The 22,018-nt window shown below is 43.2% G+C and overlaps 1 protein-coding gene across 10 annotated transcripts in view; it reads right to left on the bottom strand.

The window, feature by feature from the left end:
- Ldlrad4 (low density lipoprotein receptor class A domain containing 4) overlaps positions 1–22,018 on the bottom strand; it is a 318,866-nt gene that overhangs the window by 239,686 nt on the left and 57,162 nt on the right. For 8 of the 10 annotated variants that reach the window (XM_029472270.1, XM_029472273.1, XM_021150537.1 and 5 more), the window contains one exon: positions 10,224–10,312. The exons of 1 other annotated variant lie outside the window; for it this stretch is intronic. The gene's annotated coding sequence lies outside the window, so the exon portion shown is untranslated. Of the gene's footprint in view, positions 1–8,246; positions 8,478–10,223; positions 10,313–22,018 lie in introns of those variants that run through there. One more of the 10 variants, XM_029472277.1, reaches the window with a different exon arrangement.

The raw sequence follows: 22,018 nt of genomic DNA, 5'->3' as shown, positions 1-22,018 counted from the left end.
GCAAGCAGAGCAGAATGGTACACAACTGCACAGACATTCTCTCAAGGGGCTATTTTGCTGTGACTCAGAGGCCCAAACCCCTACCGGTCCTGGCACTTGGCTTTAGTTCCCTGTAACTTTTTATTGCCTGTAAACAGAAAATTCCTCACACTTAGTCAGCCTCAGGAAATTCAATTCCCTATGTGTCATAACAGAGCAGCGTGCAGGGCCCTTGGGCAGGACTTTTCCTTGGGCAGCCAAGGTGCAAAACAGGGTCTATAGATCTGCTCATGAGTGCTGGTAAGGGTGGGCCTTATGTAGACTGCGCCCTGTACATTTCTTAGTCCTACTATCCTAGAAGCAAAGATTTGATGATAAATAAACAGCAGTTGATAGATAAAAGCCCTTTCCACGTTTGATGAACTCAAATTTCTTTTTTATTTAATTTAATTTTGTTTGTTTGTTTGTCGAGACAGGGTTTCTCTGTATAGCCCTGGCTGTCCTGGAACTCACTTTATAGACCAGGCTGGCCTCGAACTCAGAAATCCGCCTGCCTCTGCCTCCCGAGTGCTGGGATTAAAGGCATGTGCCACCACGCCTGACTTCATTTTATTTTTTTACTTATCCACTTTGCATCCCATTCACTGCTCCCATCCCTGTCACCCCCCCCCTTTTAATACTCTTATTTCTTAAACTGTGCCAACTAGTTGATTCATTACTATGATAGCTCACTAGGTGTATTATCATCACAAAAAAATAAATAAATAAAGAAGTAACTCATCTGCTGGTGGACAATAAAAAACTCCCTCAAAACAATCTGAATTTGTATCTTTATAAAAATGAGACTATACATATTCCAGTATAAGAATAAAGGACCCCCAAAATTATCAACAGATGAAGGAAATTATCAGTTCTGGTCAAGCAGAAATTCTGAAAGTTTCAGGATTAGCTCTCCCAGAATAACATATGGAAATACTTGGAGGGATGCTTAGTATCCTACACAAAGGTTAAGCTAGAGGAGATGGCTTCAAACTCTTCAACCATAAGCTAACCTTTCTAGGCATGCAAAGTGTTAACACTTTCCTATTGAGGACAGACAGAAATGACTAAGGTTTTTGGTTTTTTGGGGTTTTTTTTGTTTTTGTTTTTTGTTTTTTTCTTAAGGATCTGAAACATGTGGTTATGGGTCACTGGGAATAGGGAAACAAAATCACCTACTCTGGTGACAATGAGAGGAATGGATATGGCACCTGTAAAAGGGAGAGAACAGCTCTCTCCCAGGTACACACAGATATGCAGCAGCAGGTCTTACCCCAGGGGTGTGACCCACCCAGATCTGCCCACACGTTAGACTATAAGGGACTTCATCAGAAGGACTAACACTGCAACAGCTCTGTTCAAATCTCTAGGCATTGGGGAATTGGGGGCTTTAGAAACCAGAACTTAGGCTCTGTCCTTTTTGTTTGTTTTTGTTTGTTTGTTTGTTTGTTTTCAATTCAGAAGGTTCAACTGAGTTCTGTCCTTTTTTTGTTTTTGTTTGTTTGTTTTTGAATTCAGAAGGCTCATATTCAATGGGAAATGAGTATAAATGAATTTGATGGGCTATGAAGTCCTATGGAGTGTGGGATAGTAATTGCATGCCCTAAACCAAACTCCAGGATGCCCAGCAGCCACTGAAACTCTCCCATGATGCTCTAGCACTTATATCAAAGTTGTGGACACAGAAATCCTTCTTCAAGTAGGAGAAACATGATCCATTCCTAGAAGGCTGGATACCCAAGTTCAGCAAGAAAACATCTAATGAACTATAGTCCCTTAAATATTCTCTCTACAGCAGTGCCAATGGCTCAGCACAGGTAGATCTGCAGCTGGGCAGAAATCCCGGATATGGGGCCAGATGGCCTTTAAATGATTTTACCAAGGACTCACGGCCATATTAGTTCCTTGGACTGCTGTGATCCCTGTTTCTGACAGAAAGAACTGAGATAGATTTGGCTTGGTTCATGGTTTCAGAGGGTCTTGGTAGAAGAGATGAGAGTAGACTACCAGGAGCACACGGCAGAGGCTGTTCACACCATGGTAGATCGGGAGCCAAAGGAGCAAGAAGAACCAGGGATGCAGCTACAACCCTCAAAGACACACACCCCATAGTGACTTACTCTGAGCTAGGCACCATCTCCTAAATGTTCTGCAGCCTCCAAACGTAGGACCAGATGGGGAACCCGTGCTCAAAGGGTAAGCAAGTGGGATGCACTTCAGACTCAAACAATAACAAGCTCTCCCACTTTGTAAAGCACTTTATTCAGCCATACCGCAGTTCAGTTTTATTCATGTACCTGTGTGGTGTACACAAGTGGGGGTACGCATGTTCGCACGTATGTGTAGGTGGGTACATGTGCATCCATGTGCCTGTGAGGCCCAAAGGTGTCAGGAATCTTCCTTGATTGCTCTTTCGTCTTATTCAGTGAGACAGGGGCTCTCAACCCCAAGGTCGTCAACACAGCTAGTCTAGCTGGCCAGTTGCTCTAGGGATCTCCTATTTCCGTCTTCTTAAGCTGGAGTCACAGAGGAGCCGCCATACCCACCTGGCATTTACATGGAATCCAAGCTCCACCCGCTCCTGTTTGCTCTTTAACTACAGAACCAGCTCCCAGGACCCCCACACCCCCGCCAGCTGGCAATTCTTAATATTGATTTTATTTAGGCTTTCTCTACCAGTCACCCAAAGATGGAGTCAAAACCTTTCATCCCACTATAATTGAAAGATAGGCAACTCTATTGGAAAAGCTTAAACTTAATTGATTAAACAACCAAATCAACTATGCGGAACTAAATTCTACTTACGTATTTTCAAATCTTTAAATAGTTCAATGTCCCATTATCTCTTTTAATCTCTCCTAACACTGTAAACCACTGCACACAAGTTCTTGGTTAGGGTTTCTATTGCTGTGGTAGAACACTATGACCAAAATCAACTTAGGGAAGGAAATGTTTATCCATGCCTCAGGTCACAGGTCATCACTGAGAGAAGTCAGGGCTGTTCTCAAAGCTGGAACCTGGAGGCAGGAGCTCAAGTAAAGGCCAGAGAGGAACGTTGCTTACTGTCTTTGCTCCCCCGGCTTGTCAATTTACCTTTTTAGACAACCCAAGACGGCCTTCCTGGGGTGGCTCCCAGTGGGCTGAAGTCCCCAAATCAATTATCGATCAGGAAAATGCTCCACAGACTTAACTACAGGCTAATCTGATGGAGGCACTTCTCAACCGAGGTTCCTTTTCCCAGATGACGCTCGCTCATGCCAAGTTGACACAGTAACAAGCGAGCACCAACGCTACAGTAGGTCTCACATATTCTCTCGCTGCCTTGTTTGTATAATAAAAATAAGATGAATAAATAAGGTAATAAGGTGAAATCATAAGATTTGGTACCTGGGATGTAAACGGCATTGGGCCCTAGAATGGAGCTCTTTTGAGGGCTCAGATACTGATTAAACATACTCCGGGCACACCTGAAACAATTACTGGATAAGGTGGAGACTGGGACCCTCACAGAGATGTGGGAAACGCCGAGTGGTGGAACCTTCAACATCAGTGCAAAACAGGGCAGGGCTGCCGTTCCTTGTAAGACCCAACTGGTATATCTAAAAGCCCCAAAGTCAAAGCATCTACAACTCAGGAGAAGCTGGACTTCCACAGGACTCCAGTTCTTCTGCCAACGCCGCATATGTCTTGGCTGTTTTAGGTGTGTTTTAAATGCTTCTAAGTAAAACATTTACATCGGTAAGCCCTCATGTTTGTTTGTGTCTCAAAGTATACAAGGAATGGCCTACTGCCAGTGTTGACAGGACTGCTATTATGACCCTGAACTCACCCGAAAGCAGTGGTTTTTAAAGAGAGCTTCCTAGCCAGGCAGTGGTGGCACACATCTTTAATCCCAGCACTCAAGAGGCAGAAACAGGTAGATCTCTGTGAGGAGTTCAAGGCCAACCTGCTCAATAGAATGAGTTCTGGGACAAAGACAAGGAGAGATTTGTTTGTGATTACAATATTATACTAATTCTTTCATGGGCTTTTTCTTTCTTTTCTTTTTTTCAGTTGTTCTGATTACTAATATTTCAGTAATATTACAGCCAAAGTCAGATATTTCATCCCATCATCAACTAAGACACCCATTGTTGTAAGTCAGACACACTGTTAGTGCAAACAGCTCCAACACAGATGGCCAGAAACAGGTATCAATCAAGGCCTGCCCATTCAACAGAAGTGGAACAACTCTTTATTCGGATTTTTTGGCTCAGCTAATGGAAGGTATCTAAACCGAAACCGAGGTGGGAACATTTATTTGCTTTTTTTTTTTTTTTTGGCTGGGTTATATTTCACTTAAATTTAACTGGAGGGTTATCAACTACTTGCTGTAAGCTTTACTGTCTTAAAGAAACCACAAATCACAAAGTTTAACTGTAACAAATTCTTCAGTTCAGAATGTGAAACGTATATAATTCCCATGCTATAGTCTTCACGGAGCAATTCTCTTTGGGGAAGGTGACAGTGTTGGCTGGCCATTTACCTGATAGCTTGTAGGTCTACATGAGGTTTAATTTAAAAAAAAAAAACAACTCAAATTAATAAACTCAAACTATTTAACAGATATTTAACAGATTTCATCTCTTGGTCTCTTTTGATACCACGTTTTAAAACAGGTTTTTCTGTATTTCATCAATGCTGTCAGCATTTCTTCAACTGCACAGCCCTGACTTCTTCACCACAGCAGTCAAGGTCCAAGAAAGATATGCAAGTAAAATGTAGAGAATGGTGGCAATTCAGACCCCAGGAGAGGGAAGAAAAACTGTTCCTTACGCGTCTGCTTGTAGACAAACCTCAGCCACCTCGTGTCAAGAAGGAGCCTCTTCTGGGCATTGTTTGTACTAATCAGCTACGCATCAGCAAACAGCCTCAGACACAAATAAAGACCACACAGAACAAATCGTCACTCAACTAGAAAGCCTTCGTAGAAGAGACCAGTTGACATTCTTGTTTCGATTGAACTCATTTGTTATTTCCCTAATGTATAGTATATTTACATCATTTCTCCCTCCCTCCAACCCCTTGCATGTCCTCCTCTATCAAACCCATGACCTCCTTTTCTTTGTTATTGAGAATAAATAAACACAAACTGCTGAGTTCATCCTGGGTTGCCCATGTGTGTCTGTTTTACCAGGTGACACACGTGACACATCTCTTTGTGTTGATACATCACTCGAGCTACAATCCAACCCCTTCCATCTCCCTCCCTGTCCTCTGCAATCGTGCCTATATTGTCTTCAGCTCACAGTCAAGACATCTCACATCTGACATCGTTAAAATGATTTAATGACCGTCATGCCTCATGCCTGAAAGTGCTCTAACCACTGGGGAGACCAGAAACTTGCTCAACATCCCCTCAAAGCCCTTCAAAGCCCAGAACTGGATAAGATACCATGGAATTCAAGGATGCCTCCAGGTTCCCTAGGAATCAAAAGTGTTATCTTTGGGATTAGGAGATGGCTCACTAGATAAAGCATGTACCACTCAAACCCAAATATCCCCAAAACTCATAAGAATCCAAGCAGAGTAGCACATGTCTGCAATTTCAGTACTCACACAGAGAGACAAGATATGGAGACAGGCAGATCCCAGAGAGCCAGCTAGCTCAGTGTTGGCAACAACAAACAAGAGACTCTGCATCACAGTGGAAGACTATGAACAATATTCAAGGCTGTTCTCTGACTCACACATGCAAAACTGTGGCATGGGTATTTCCACACTAACATCAACACACAGCACATATACATAGATTTTAAAAAAGCAAACAAACTATTTTTAGGGTTTGCTCAATCTTCCTGCCCTTTCTGTATTGAATCCAGAGAGAACTTAGCAAACTACTTCCATCTGGAAGAATCTGTAATAATTATACAGCCTCTGTGGTGACACTTTTTGAAAGGGTGGCCCGTGTACACCAACAACAGGACTTTAGGAGGTCATCCTCCTTGAAGGGCACGCACGCCCAGCAAATGCCCTCACAGATGCACCAAGTGTGACTTTGCCGGGACTGCTGAGACACAGTCTGTTACAACTGGCATCAGTTGCCACAAGCAAGCGTTAAGAACCTGACCCTGGCAAAGCACATTTTACACTCCAGTGCTGCTCATCTGGGTGATACCAAGTGGGGAGGCAGGAGGGGGCAGGAAGGCAGAGAAGAAAGTACTGGAGCGTGCATGATGTGCACTGTGCTCAAAGACACCCTGCTGCAGAAACGACTTCACCCACACAGACAGACCAAACCCACGAAACCAAGTTTCCAAACTGCTGCTGAGCGTCCCATAAAAAGCAGCTCTCTTTCTAACCCTCCCGCACTGTGGAAAAATACAAACGACACCAAGCAACGGAGAATCTCTGAAAGTCTTATTTTATACTCTTTCCCCACACCCACACCCAAACCTCCCCCACAAAAAAAAATCTTAGGTGGAAAATTTGCTAGCTTTTTTCGAAGTTTGAAAATACTGTGATCAACTGACGAAGCACTTGACTGTAGAAGAAATTTGCTAAAGGCATTTTTCTGTTACAGTTGCACTTGTCTACTTGATGAAGGAAAATAAAAAATGTCACTTGGTAATAGAAGGGCAGAGGACTAAAGAGACAGTGCCATTAGGGAGTGCCTGCCTTGCAAGCATGAAGACCGAAATTCAACCCCCAGAGCCATGTAAAAATTCTAAATTAAGATGTTTTAAAGGTGTCCAGGGTGGCACATGCTTATTTATAATCCCAGTGTCAAAGAGACAGAAGCGGGTGGATCTCTGGGACTGGTTGGCCAGCCAGCCTCTTCTACGTGGCAAGTACCAGTCCAGTGGAAGACCATGTCTCAAAAGGAAAGGAAGACTGTGGTTAAAGGACACTCGAGGTTGTTCTCTGGCCTCCACAAACACAAACATTATGGAACAAAATAATGGATGTAGAATAAAGCAGACAGAGAAATCCCAAGGTCTCAGGCCAGGGAGAGAAGTTCCTTCCTTCTAGCCTTCCTCTTGGCATTTCCCAGCTTTATAAGGACACACCCAGTGTTCCTGAAACCTGTGCTTCTGCTTCTCCCAGTGACACTCCTAACCCAAAGCCAGAGAATTGTGGGGCCAGGGACTGGGAGGGATGCTACAGCCTCCTGACTCCGGTTCACAGTCACACAGAGACTGCTACAGGGATGGGCAGGCAAGAGGGTGGGGTTTCCAGACAAAGGGAGATCCTGAATGGAGCCCTGAAAGGATTCGGGAGTGGGAGTCCTCTGAGAACAGTGAGGAGATCTCCCCAGGCCTTCCGGTACCTTTGCTCTCACCTCCCAAATAACCAACTTGGAGGATAACCCATCACTGCCCAGCTTCCCATGCAGACAGCAAATCCTTGCAGCCTCCACAGGAATTGTCTATTCCTTCAAGTGGAGGCACCGCAGGCTCTCGTTACAACCGAGCTCCAATTGCTCTCATTTGGTCCCATTTTCACCATTTCATCCGTATCCTTCTGTACCACATTTTGTACGTACACATCACTTTAGCAGGCACAGATGACAAAACACACATCTTTTCCCAGTACTGCTGCTGGTCTTTGATCTTGATTTTCTTTTTCTTTTAACATGATCGCAGGAAGTTCAGGTCAGAGAAGTGCAGTGTTGAACCGAGTTGCTGGTTAATTGCTGAGTGTTTCTCAAAGCGGCTCTCTGTCCTCACCATTGAGCAAGGAGCCTGAACTCGTGATTTAATTAATGATGTCCCCACCTACATCTCAGCAGCTCCGTGCTTTGCCCATTTCCTAACACCTGGCTCTAGCAAGATGCCTCATGCCGTGTTTTAGGAAACCTGCTCAGTCCTGGGGGAAGGCAGACAGCACTTCCGTCTGTATGCCACCAGTTCCCACATATGTCTGATCCATACCCTGACAGCTGGCTAATATCAGAATAGAAAATGACAACTGACATTTTACTGACCCTTTAATATGTATCAATGATGAACCAGCCATTCCAAAGATAATTCTACAAGGTAAATCACCCATAAGATAAGACAAACTGAGACTCCCGGTGACAACTTGCCCAGGGTACAGAATGAATAGACCTGGCAGGGCTGGAACTCAAGGAAACGTCTGTGCAAGCGCACTATGACCGAGGTGCGCATACCTCTGGAATCTTCAGGAAGACTGAATCTTTAAAATATTTAATAACAACCTAAGCACAGAGAGTCTATCAAACCCACCTTCAAAGCCAAGTCCAAATAAATCCACTGCAGGCAGGACCCTCCCAGAGAAACAGAGCAGAGAGAGCAAGTGACACCTGTCCAGCGTGCTCACCACTTAGGAATGTCTCGAAGTCCAGCTGTGAGCTTTACAAGTCACAGAGCAAGTATAAATTCCAGGACAGCCAGCTGTAAGAGCCTATTTTAAAGTGTGAAAGTCCTGACAGCACCTCAGAATCAAAAGTCTGTGCTTGCGAGCGCCCGGGGAATGTTGGAGCAACATGCACTTGTGCAGCGAGCGAGCGCGGCAGTTCTTCAACGGCTCCGTTGGCGGGGAGGAACACAGTTTTGTATTTAACCTAAAAGCCACATACGGTACTGTAGTCAAGAGAAAGTTTTCCATTACCAATTTTAAAGTTGCTTAAAATAGTTGACAGAATGAGGTAATCCCATATAAGGAGAGGAATCAGATAACTTATGTAATTTTCAAGAATTATTGCTACTTTTACCAAAATTTTGTAAATCAAATTTCACAGCCCTTTGGGGTATAACTCAGTGCTATGTTCACTTCCTTAGAAAACGACATGGAGACAATTTTAGGCTTGGGTGGGTGAACTGAAGGAGAAGGCATGTGAAGCGAAGACAAATGTTAAACTACACTCACACTTGCACAGGCCTTGGGTGAAGACTTCCTACTTTAAGCTGGTAGTAAGTGTGCCAAATTACCATAGGAAAAAATCACCAGCATTCGTTAAGTCAGCAAAAGACAGAGACTCTCCAGCGCCGCGTTGTTCCATCCAGTTAGTAGAGAGATTGCAGCCGGGCGTGGTGGCGCACGCCTTTAATCCCAGCACTCGGGAGGCAGAGGCAGGCGGATTTCTGAGTTCGAGGCCAGCCTGGTCTACAAAGTGAGTTCCAGGACAGCCAGGGCAATACTTGTCTTGAAAAACCAAAAAAAAAAAAAAATAGAGATCACACAAATATACATCGGCGGCACAAACATCCACGAGAAGCTTGGGCACTCCTATGAACACTTGCCATCATACCCTGCAAGTCAATCCACTGAGGAAGGAACTATGTATAAACTCAACTCACCCAGAGAGAGGTGAACTGGACCCACACTGAAGTAGAATGCAGTCTGCGGAACAATACGTGATGTTTAGCACTATGGAAGGCTGAGAAAAGCCCATTTAAATGGAGGGATCTGTGTAAATGAGTGAAGTACACAGAATCCTTCCTTGTGCTGCAAATCAATCAGGAGCCTCACTGAACCCCAACCATACATTTTTTTAAGAGCCCAGGGAGGTTCTCATCAGCTAATGACATTTGACACAAGTTTTATTGAGTTGGGTTAGCACGCCAGATACTGTTCTAGACCAGCCACGCAAGCAAGCCATTGAGAAGGAGGATGGAATAAAAGAGCCCAGGGTCTGTCCTAGACCTTAGAGAGCAAGTGTGGAACTTGTTTTAAGTAATGAGCCTACCTTGTAGCAAATTTTTAAAAAGGAAAAAGGGGAGAGGGAGAGGGGGAAGGAAGGCAGGCAGGAGGGAGGGAATACTCTGAAACTCTGTAGAACACTAGAGAACTCCTCATCGTTTTGGAAATTATCAAATGTCTTTGTTTGATGCCAGGAAACATCAAATGTAGACAGCCAACTAGGCAGGATCAGAATCAATAAAATCACTTGAGAGTCAACACAACAGAGGCAAAGGACATCCTTGGGTAAAGAGAAAACAGCAGAGAAACTGGAGCTTAGGGACAGACCTTGCAACATCCAACTCCTCCAGGGCTAGCCTTGAATCTTGCTTTACACTAAAGAATGTCTGAGTCACCAAGACATGTAGTTACCATCTACATTTTACCTCCACGTACCCCAAGTTTCAGTCACTTAGACACACAGACGGAAAACAAAGGCGACTTAAGGGCAGCCAACCACCTCGGATGGTCCGGCACCATCAAACTCTTATTTCACAAACATCAGAAAGAACTCAGCTCACCTCTGAACTAGGTGAAGCCTGAGGTCCGTTCTTTAAAATAGTCCAACAGGAGAACAGGGTCTTGTACTACAAATGTAGAGTCAGACGTGCTGGAAGAAATACAGAGAAATTCCATGAGTTGACTCTTGATTTCTCTCAGTTCCAAAACAAAACAAAACATTTAAGAGCTGTCACAATAAAAAGCACAAATATCAAAATAAATAAAATGAAAATGCAAACACAAACATTAAGTATTACATGGGGGGGGGAGATTCATAGCCAAAAATCTGGAGTGAAGGATATGCCTAAATTGGGACTTTTTTAGACGCCATTAAGGACAGTAAGTTCTCATCTCTACATCGAAAGACACACTTGCTCCTCCAATGACAGGAAGTTTGTCTTCAATGAGAAGTCACAAATAATGGACAGTTTCTTGCTGGACCATTTTTCTTAAATTATTTTATTTATTTACATTCCAGTTCTTGCCCCCAGTAGCGCCCCACCCAGTTCCTCATCTCATTCCTCCCCCAACCTTTCCTCTGAGAGGGTGCTCCCATTCCTCCTCCCCCATGCCTCCAAGAGAGTGCTCCCACACACACCAGACCTCCCTTTTCCCTGGTGTCTCAAGTCTCTTGAGGATTAAGTGTATCTTCTCTCATTGAAGCCAGACCAGGCAGTCCTCTGCTACATATGTGTGCGGGGCCTCAGACCAGTCCATGTATGATCCTGGTTGGTGGCTCAGTCTCTGGGAGCTCCCTAGGGTCTGGGTTAGTTGAGACTGCTGGTCTTCCTATGGGGTCCCTCTCCCTTTCAGCTTCTTCAATCCTTCTCCTAATTCAATCACAGGGGTCCCTGACTTAAATCCAATGGTTGGGTCTAAGTATCCTACATCTGTCTCAGTCAGCTGCTGGTAGGACCTCTCTGAGGGCAGCCATGCCAGGCTCCCATCTGCTGTGTCTTTGGTGACTACAGACCTCCTGGGAGGCACACAGGCCATAGAATGTGGGCAGGCATTGGGCCATTGATCCGGCCCAGGTGAGGAAATGGACCAGAAGGAAGGTTGACTCTTCTCTATTTAAATTCAGACAGGTGAGTTTGTCTGTAGCAGTGCTGTTGCTATTGTTTTTGTTTTTGTTGTTGTTGTTGTTGTGTGTGTATGTGTCTGTGAGAACAGGCACAAGCATGCCATAACATGTATGTAACATGTATGTAGAAGTTAGATGACGATTTCCTGGAGCTTCTCTTTGCACTGTGGGATGTAGGGGCCCAACTCAGGCTCTCAGACCCAGCATCAAGTCATATGGGTGGCGCTCTCTGGCTCCTCTCTCTCTCTCTCTCTCTCTCTCTCTCTCTCTCTCTCTCTCTCTCTCTCTCTCTCTCTGAAATAGGGTCCCCCCTTTATAACCTAGGGTTGACCTCTGACTTGAGACAATTCTGTGTAGCCTGATGAAAAAGACCATTTTCCTTCTTAACAATCCAAATTACCTTGAGATAACTCAGCATACCTAATATTCCACAGTGAAAGGAGGCAAGCCTGAGGGCATCTCATCCCTTCTTGGAAATAGGTATCTAATCCTGTATAGCAGTGAAACTCTTAACTAGAGAAGACACTGTGATTGTACCCACAAGGCTGCCTGCCTTTCTGTGTCCTCCAACCTGAACGTAAAGCATCTTTTGTGCTCCAGGGGTGGCCTGGTTTCCACCATCTACACCTTTACCCCACCTTCGTGAGCGCGGCTCTGTGTGATCCCACGCTGGGTGGGATCCCTGTGTCCCATTCAGTGACTTCCTGTCTTATGAACCCATTTCAGGTAAATCTCTGCCTCTGATAAAATGGGTTCCTAACACCCAGCCTGCCAGTACGTAGGACACGCTCCATCCAAGGTGGAATAAGCAGCCATCTGTGACATTTGTGTGCCACACTGCACTCTCCAAGAGACTTGTCCCTCAAATCGTGTTCCTACCATATGTCACTCCCCAATGTTCAACCAATGCAAAGGTATCCAGATAAAAAGTGAGTGATAAAGGACACTGTGAGACTCCTTTGGAAGTCTACTCCAAATACAGGCGCCAAACTACCCTGCCTGTTATTATCTATCGCCTTCCTATCCATATTGGAAATGTTCAGCATCTAGAACAGGCTACTAAGGCCTCAATCATAGCACCTTATATAAGATTCCTGAATTGCAAAACACCCATGGAAAGAGTTACAGAGATAAAGTTTGGAGCTGTGACGAAAGGATGGACCATCTAAAGACTGCCATATCCAGGGATCCATCCCATAATCAGCTTCCAAATGCTGACACCATTGCATACACTAGCAAGATTTTGCTGAAAGGACCCAGATATAGCTGTCTCTTGTGAGACAATGCCAGGGCCTAGCAAACACAGAAGTGGATGCTCACAGTCAGCTATTGAATGGATCACAGGGCCCCCAATGGAGGAGCTAGAGAAAGTACCCAAGGAGCTAAAGGGAACTGCAACCCTATAGGTGGAATAACATTATGAACTAACCAGTACCCCAGAGTTCNTGTCTCTAGCTGCATATGTATCAAAAGATGGCCTAGTCGGCCATCACTGGAAAGAGAGGCCCATAGGACTTGCAAACTTTATATGCCCCAATACAGGGGAATGCCAGGGCCAAAATGTGGGAGTGGGTGGGTAAGGGAGTGGCGGGGGGAGTGTATTGGGGACTTTTTGGATAGCATTAGAAATGTAAATGAGGAAAATACCTAATAAAAAAAATTAATTCAAAAAAAAAAAAAGATTCCTGAATTGCAACTGAAGAGTGAAAGGCTGCCTCGCTGAGGGACTGGGGCCACATGGAAAGACCTGAGGGGCCTCTAGTACCTGAGAACAGTCCTAGCTGACAGCAAGCCAGGGGACAGTGACATCGATCCTGCAGTTAGAAGAAATTTAATTCTGTCAACCATCAACAAGCTTGGAAGAAGACCTCTTGTCCATGCAAAGCACAACATGCCTAACATCTTAACTGCAGCCCTAGGAAAACTGAACAGAGCGCAAGACAGCTCCACCATGGAAACTGTGACATAATAAGTAAGTACGCTGGTTTAAAACACCAAGTTTAGTATTTTAAAAAGACTATTTTGTTCGGAACTATAAAATGAATACATTTTATAACGTAAATACATGAAATACATACTTACATATTAAACACATGTGTAACTCCATTGATAAGGCTCCATCGACCATGAATAAATTTTTTTCTCACTCGACTATGACCACCCTACAGGAAGGAACTACACTGCCAGCATCCTGAACTCATAGGAGAGCTCTAAGTTACTGTTTGCATGTGTGGCTGTGTGTGTAAGTGTATATGTGAGTGTAATGTGAGCAGGGATTTGCATACTGAAGCCAGAGGACAACCTTGGGTGTCATACTCAAAACATTGTCTGCCTCCTTTGAGACAGGTACTCTCAGTGGCCTGAAAATCACCTTAGCTTGGTGAGCCAGGGATCCTGGAGGATCCTCTTGTCTCTGCCTCCCTAGTGCTGGACTCACAAGCAGCACCCGCCACGCTTAGGATTGTTAGGTGGATCCTGAGGATCAAACTCAAATCTTGGTGCTTGTGAGGCAAACATTTGACAAGCATAGCATCCCCTCCAGGCTAGCTTCTCACTCCAACAATTAGGATTAGTCAACTTCTACATAACGCAATAGGGTCATAGCATCTGAATCCATTCAATCCTTCAGAGCAGGGCTCAAAGATTCAAACTTAATTTCAAAAGAAACTGAAAGATATTTAGCCTTGAAGCTTTTGCCTGTGAACCTGAGTCAATGCTTAGGAATGCCTCTCTGAAAGTGGCAAGGTTAAAGTGTAGAGAGAAGTAGGGGAGTTCAGGGAAGGCTGGACTCTATGCAGGGTAGGGTGCATGCATGTATGTAAACAAAGTAACAAAAGGTGCCAGACGGAGTGAAGGGGCGATTCTGACCCAGGGTACGGGGCCAAAGGGGTGCACAGGGCTCACAAATCACAGCAAGGGCAGTGGGAACAGGGAGCAGGCCAGCGATGAACTAGAATAGGGTACATAAGAACCCACAACAAAAATCACGGGTGAGGCAGAAGCCTCTCAGGCCAGGCTGACACCGGGGCCTAGCAAACACAGAAGTGGATGATCACAATCAGCTATTGGATGGATCACACGGCCCCCAATGGAGGAGCTAGAGAAATTACCCAAGGAGCTAAAGGGATCTGCAACCCTATAGGTGGAACAACANTATGAACTAACCAGTACCCCGGAGCTCTTGTCTCTAGCTGCATATGTATCNAAAGATGGCCTAGTNNGCCATCACTGNAAAGAGAGGCCCATTGGACTTGCAAACTTTATATGCCCCAGTACAGGGGAACCCCAGGGCCAAAAAGGGGGAGTGGGTGGGTAGGGGATTGGGAGGGTGGGTATGGGGGACTTTTGGGATAGCATTGAAAATGTAAATGAGGAAAATACCTANTAAAAAAAATAAATTATAAAAAAAAAATCACGGGTGAGAAGTGGACCAGACTTGACCCTGGGGTAGCTTGCTCAGGTATGTGAGGACCTGCCACACATCAGCGGCTGGGAGAATATGCAGCTGGATCTGATCCAGGGTCTGAGTCCTCTCCGAACATTGCAACTGCCTCCATGCAAACACGGTTAACTTGAAAAGAAAAAGGGAAAAGAAAGGAAGTGAGGTAGAAAAGGAGAAAGGAGAGAAAATCCAGATAAACTGACTTCAGATGCACAAGTCTCAGTGCAGAAACATAAACAACACAGAAGAAAGGCAGCACGTCTCCTTCAAAAATTACTGACTCCATAGTGATGGTCCCCAATGAGAGTGACTTAGAAGAACTGTTAGACAAAGAATTCAAAGGAAGGATTACAGATAGGTTCAGAAACTCAAAGGAGGCATGAATGTACTCCAAGAACACAAAAACGAACAGCCGAATGAAATAAAGACATCAATTCAAAATATGAAAATAGAACTCAATAAAGGGAGAGAACTACTAAATCAAAGCCAAAGGAAATGACAATGGAAGCATGAACTTCCATCAGCCAAATACTGCTCAGCGGACAGCCTTGCCAACAGGACTAACTGATCACATGGCGAACAGCGCATCAGGGTTTGAAGGCAACGTGAGAGAATTGGGTTATTAGTTCAAGGTCAATGGTGAATTTTTACATGTATACATGAACAGGATATGAGAGGGTTTGGGGACACCATGAAACCATCAATCTATGGATTATGGACATACAAGGAGGCGGCTTCCATTCCAAAAGTATAGAAACTGCTTTCAATAAAGCCAAAGAAAAAATTTCCCACTCTAAAGAAAAAGACGTCCATCTGGGAACAATAAACATACAGAATATCAATTTTTAAAAAGATCAGAAAAAGAAACTCCCAAGCCATAGTATAATTAAGCCACCAAAACCAAGACTAAACAAAGGTTACTGAAAGCCACAGGATAGAGGGGCAAAGTTACACAGAAAGGCAGAGGAGTCCAACCTACAGCTGAGGACGCAGAGGAAACTCTGAGCTAGAAGAGCACCCACCTCCCCAGGCCGTCATACTTGACTGTCTATCATGATTGAAGGAGTAATTAAAACTTTCCACAGCAAAAATAAACTAAAGGAATCTATGACCAATAAGACACTGCAGAGAGACACTGCAAAGATTCTGGACTGAAGAGACTAAACATTCCCAAAAGGCCACAGAGAGCGAAGACCAGGACAGTTGGTCAAAAGGAGTTTAAGAAAACACCACAAAAGTGACAAAATGACAAGAATCAGAACACATCTTTCAATAATAACTCTATTAATGGCCTCAATTCCCCCAACAAAAAGACCTAGACTAACAGAATGGATTGAAAATGGGACTCATCAAAAGATGCTGCCTCCAAGAAAGGCTGCTTACCCTCAAAGACAGACATAACCTAAGGGTAAAAATTTAGAATCCAAGCCAACGAAACAAGGAAATGAGCATGTGTTGCTATTGACAATAGCATGCAGCTATTGTCAGCTATCTGACAAAACAGACTTTAAATCAAAATTAGTCAGAAAAGATAAAGAAGGTCATTTCATGCTTACCAAGGGATCTATCAAGAAGATATTAAAATTCTAAACACGTAGACCCCAAAATTCAGGAATACTCAATTTTACAAAGTAAATACTACCAGATGTACAGTCAAAGGTTAACCCCAGCACAGTAACAGGGGTGACTTCAACATGACCATTTCACCAACAGGCAGGAAATTTATACTAGGTGGTGGTGGGGAGTATAGTTAAATAATATCATAAATTGAATGTGCCTAATACATATCTATAGAACATTCTACTAAAACACTAAAAATAAATAAATAAATCACATTTTCTCAGCAGCACATGGAACTTTCTACAAAACAGATCACATACTGGGACACAAGGCAAGACGCAACAGCATAGAAAAACTGAAATAACATCCTGTGTGCATTCAGACCACAGTGAGATAAAGCTAAATATCAGCAGCCAAGAAAGACTGCAGAAATGACACAAACTTGTAGAGATTAAAACACACACTAATGAATGATAAATCACAGAAGAAATCCAGAAGGAAGTAAAGATTCCTAGAATCCGGTGAAAAGGAGACAGCAAAGGCAATCCTCAGAGGACAGCTCATAGCACTGAGTGTCTACATCTGAAAACCAGAAAGAAATCCAAATAACCAACTCAATGATACAAGAACAAACCTACGCCAAAATCAACTGATGGGAGGAAGTCATTAAGATCATGGCAGCAATTAATTAAATAGAAATTTAAAATACTCAAAAAAATTAAACAGTTGGTTCTTTGAAAAGATAAAGACTGATAAACCCTTAACCAAATTTACCAACAACAACAACAACAAAAAAGAGATGGCATGGCACAGCACGGCAGACATTATGATACAAATAGAATTCATAAAAATCACAGAGATAACCCTTTAAAAAATCTATGTCCCACTAAACTGGAAAATCTGAAAGAAATGGACGAGTTTGTAGAAGCATGTTGACCTACCAAAATTAACCCAAACATAAAATAAACAATTTAAACAGACCTATAACCAGCAATGAGATTGACGCAGGAAATCAAAATTCCCTCAACTAAAAATTGTATAGGGCCAGATGAATGCACTACAGAATTCGCTCAGACCTTCAAAGAATAAAATTGATACTACTTAAATGTTTCTATAAAATAGAAAAGGGAATAAAGCTTCCACCTCCTTTAACAAAGTCAGTGTTACTCTGACACCAAAACTAGATAAAGATGCTACAAATAAATAAATAAAATAGCTCAACCTCCTGATAAAACATAGATTCAAAATTCACAATAAAATATTTTTAACAGAATTCAAGATCACATCAAAAACATCATCATCATTATGTTCAAGCTTGGATTCATTTCAGAAATGCAGTGATGGCTCTATGTGCATAAATCAATAAATGTGATTCATCGCATAACTGGACTCAAAGTTAGAGATCTCATGATTACCCAGTCCTTTGACAAAATCCAACATCTTCATGATAAAAGTAATGGAGAGCCAGGGGTGGGAGGATCACATTTAACACGAAGCTATACAGAGCCAATCTATAAAACAATGCTGCCCTAAATGGGGGGAAAACTCAAAGCATTCCGCTAACACTGGTGTGCCCACTCTCCTACTTCTACTCCAATGCTTGAAGTCTTTGCTAAAACAGTAAGACAAAGAAAGGAAATAAAGGGGATACAGATAGGAAAAGGAGTAGCCCAACTTGCAGCCAATAGGACTCTAGACATGCAGAAGGACTCCACCAGGAAACTCCTCCAGCTGATAAACACATTGAGCAAAATAGCGGGATACAAAATTAACACATGAAAAAAATCAGTGACCTTTCTATACACCAAAGATAAACATACTGAAAAAGAGCTCCGGGAAACATCCTTTCCCATAGATTCCTTTAGCTGCCAAAGGAATAAAAGACCTGAAAATAAACCTACTCAAGGAACCAAGCCACCCCTGCAATGAAAACTTTAATAAGACACTGCAAAAAGAAACTGAGAAAGACAATGGAAGACAGAAAGATCACCCATGTTCATGGATCAGACGAATTAATATTGTGAACGTGGTTAGCCTACCAAAAGCAATCTACAAACTCTATGCATCTCAATCTAAGTTCTGGGCCACTCTTTACAGATAAAGAAAAAAAAAAAATCTTGGGGCTGGTGAGATGGCTCAGTGGTAAGAGCACTGACTGATCTTCCAGAGGTCCTGAGTTCAAATTCCAGCAACCACATGGTGGCTCACAACCATCTATAATGAAATCTGATGCCCTCTTCTGGTGTGTCTGAAGACAGCTACAATGTACTCATACACATAAAATAAATAAATAAATCTTTTTAAAAAAGAAAAAGAAAAAAATCTTGAAATTCACATAGACACACAAAAGACTAAAGCTAGCCAAAGCCATCCTGAGAGATGAGAATTTTGTAAGAGGTATGACCATACCTGATTTCAACTTACACTACAGGGTCACAGTAATAAACACAGCAGGAGTCTGGCACAAAAACAGATACACAGATCAATGGAATAGACAGAGGGCTCCGAAATACTAAAATACCCACAAGAGAAAAGACAGCATCATCAAAAAGTGGTCCCAGGATACAGGCTATCAACATAAAGGAGAATGAATCCCGATTCTCACCTTGCACCCCTCACAAAACTCAACTCCCACCAACTCAAAGACCTCAACATAAGAGATGAGACTTTGAAACTGCTAGAGGAAAAAGTAGGGACTGTGCTTCAATACACAGATGCAAGTGAGGACTCTCTGAACAAGATGTTGCGGGGAATTCACGGTCTTCAGTGATGTAGCCACTGGTCAGTTAACGCACACTCCAGGGACTAGCTTCCCATCTGTTCCCAATCATGTGGCCCTAGTTACACCCAGTGGGTCACAAAGTAAAAACAAAATAAAAGACATGAATGTGGCATGGAAACTCAATGGTAGAACTCGGGTGCAGTGGATCCCGGAGGAAGATAAGAGAGGGTATTTCTGTGACCAAACTATTTTGTATATACATATGAAATTATCAAAGAATACATCACTGTTTAAAAAGAACTATAACCCTGGATGGGCCCATGGCTTCAGCTACGTATGTAGCAGAGGATGACCTTATCTCTCATCAATGGGAGGGGAGGCCCTTGGTCCTCTGGAGGCTTGATGCCCCAGCAAAGGGGGATGCTAGAGGGGTGAGGCAGTAGTGGGCAGATGTGAGGTGGTGCATCCTCTTAGAGGCAAAGGGGATGGGAGATGGGATGAGAGTTTGCAGAGGGGAGCCCGGGAAGGGAAACAACATTTGAAATGAAATGAATAATATAAAACCAGAATAAATAAATAAATAAATAAAATGATATCCCAGGAGTCCATACTTTTGCCAGTTATCATCTCTGGAATTTTATTATCTAAAAGCAAAGTTAAAAACAAAAATTGCTTAAGAAAAAGTCTAAAGTAAGACTTCATGATTCATTTTCAATTATGTATTAGTATCAGTCTTTAATTCCCTCCCATTCAAAATGACAAGGTTCAGTGAGGGTCAATGATCTGGTTATAATTCTACAACAAGATTCTGATACAAACCCTTGAATAGCTATTTTAAAAATCCATTCATATTTTTAAAAAATAGATCGTTTTTAAAACTTTTAATTAAGATTTTTGTTTCAATTTGGTTTAAAAGCTGTGTTCTGGGTTGTTGAGATGATCAGTAAGTCGGGGCACTTCCTGCCAGGCTGCACGACCTAAGTTCAGTCCCCAGAGCCCAACAGTGTAAGGGGAGAACCAATTCCCACAAGTATCTACACATACTCACTCTGTGGTACACGCCTAACCACACACACACACACACATACACACACCACATAAATAAATTTTAATTAAAAAACAAAAACATTGAATGCAGGACCAGCAAGATGGCTCAGAGGGTAAAGTTGCTTACCACACAAGCCTGACAACCGGAATTAAATATCCGAAACCTACAATGGAAGACATTTCCTTCTGTAATGGAAGAACGGGAGAATCAACTCCCAAACACTGTGCTGTGACCGCCACATACAAACCGTGGCATGCACACACCTGCACCCACACAAAAATAGTAACAAATATTTAAGTTGAATGCATTAATATTTTCAGTGCTCATTCCCCTCAAATAAAAGGTTATACTTTTTTTTTTACTGTAAAGAAAAATAACCATGACTAAAGTTCTATCTGTTGTAGATTTTGAAAGGCTTGATTTTAATAGCGTCAACTTTCTTCAAAAGAGTGAAAATACAAACTTCATTCATTCCAGAAAAGTATCACAGTCTCCAAAACTCTATACTCGGGACCTTATTACATATTCCCAGTCTTTCCTAAATCACTCAGTCAACAGGAACGTTATCCTCTCAGACAGCAGGATTCTCATACCCAAGCCAAGAAAAACTAAAAACATCAGTTCCATAACACAAGGCTGAGAATTTCAACAAACTCAACTCTTCATTCCTGCAGAATTTCAACCCTCCTGGGCCCATCCCTAGCTTTGAAAATAGCAACGGCCCAGGATTAGGACCCTCTTACACAGGAACCAGGTGGCGAGCTGGCATGGAACCAGGGCCGGGCTTACACAAAAGATGATCCATCCCAAGTCAGAACACAGACATAACACCTCCCCAGGTTTTACTGTTCCCTTCCTTCTAGTGAACACATGCCTTTTTTCAAATAAGCCCACAGAGCACTCTCAACACAAAAACCCAGGACACTCCCAAGCAAAAAGACTAAGCATGAATATTTCATCTTTACAAAAGGAAATTTCGGTTTCAGAAGAACAGTTTGCTCAAGAGATATAACCAGGAGACTAAGTACAGTCAGTCACAGAAGTACTGTGCCGGAAGTGCTGCATGGGAAGTGCTGCATGGGAAGTGCTGCATGGGAAGTGCTGCATGGGAAGTGCTGCATGGGAAGTGCTGCATGGGAAGTGCTGCNGGAAGTGCTGCATGGGAAGTGCTGCATGGGAAGTGCTGCATGGGAAGTGCTGCATGGGAAGTGCTGCATGGGAAGTGCTGCATGGGAAGTGCTGCGCCCCGGAAGTGCTGGCTGGGTTCCTCATGCACAGTCCCTGCTGCTCATAGTATTTTGAGGATTCCACACGTGTCTTTCCAACAAAATAAAATAGGGTCCTATGGGGCTGATAATCACACTAACCCCAAACCATCTTCTGAAAGACATGCTCCTGACATTGCAGGCAGGGGCTCCTCCTGTGAGAACCAAGAAACCAGCAGGGTGGGTTGGTACTCCTGAAAATTAACAGGTAGTGAGGACTTTTCTTGCCAGAAGAGGAAGACATGTGAAGGAAAGAATACAAAAGCAACAAAGAGAAGCTCGCCCCACTCCCCTTCATCTGTTTATTTCTAGGTAGTGCCTGGGACAGAACCCAGGGCTTCACACATGCTAGCTAAATGCTCTGCTTCTGAAATGCACAACGACTTTGAGTTTTGTGTTGGGTGAGTTTTGCTACTTTGTGTTTGTTGTTTTGTTCTGTTTGGTTTTTAAGACAGGGTGGCCTTTCAGAATAGCCTTGGTTAGCATGGGACTTGTTCTAAAGACCAGACTAAGTCTTAAACTCACAGTGATCCTCCTGCCTCCCGAGTACTGAGGTACTGGGTTCTTGGCAGATGTGGGTGAAGGTGGGGTATGAGCTTATGTGGCAGTTAGAGAGTAACTTGTAGGCGTTGGTTCTCTCCTTCCATAAAGTGTGTTCCAGGGATTGAACTCCAGTTATGGGACTAAGTGGCAA

Source organism: Mus caroli, chromosome 18 (assembly GCF_900094665.2).
Source record: "Mus caroli chromosome 18, CAROLI_EIJ_v1.1, whole genome shotgun sequence".
In the NCBI taxonomy this organism is placed as follows: Eukaryota; Metazoa; Chordata; class Mammalia; order Rodentia; family Muridae; genus Mus; species Mus caroli.
Note: the sequence above shows the minus strand (reverse complement) of the source record. Positions and strands in the feature narration are given on the sequence as shown.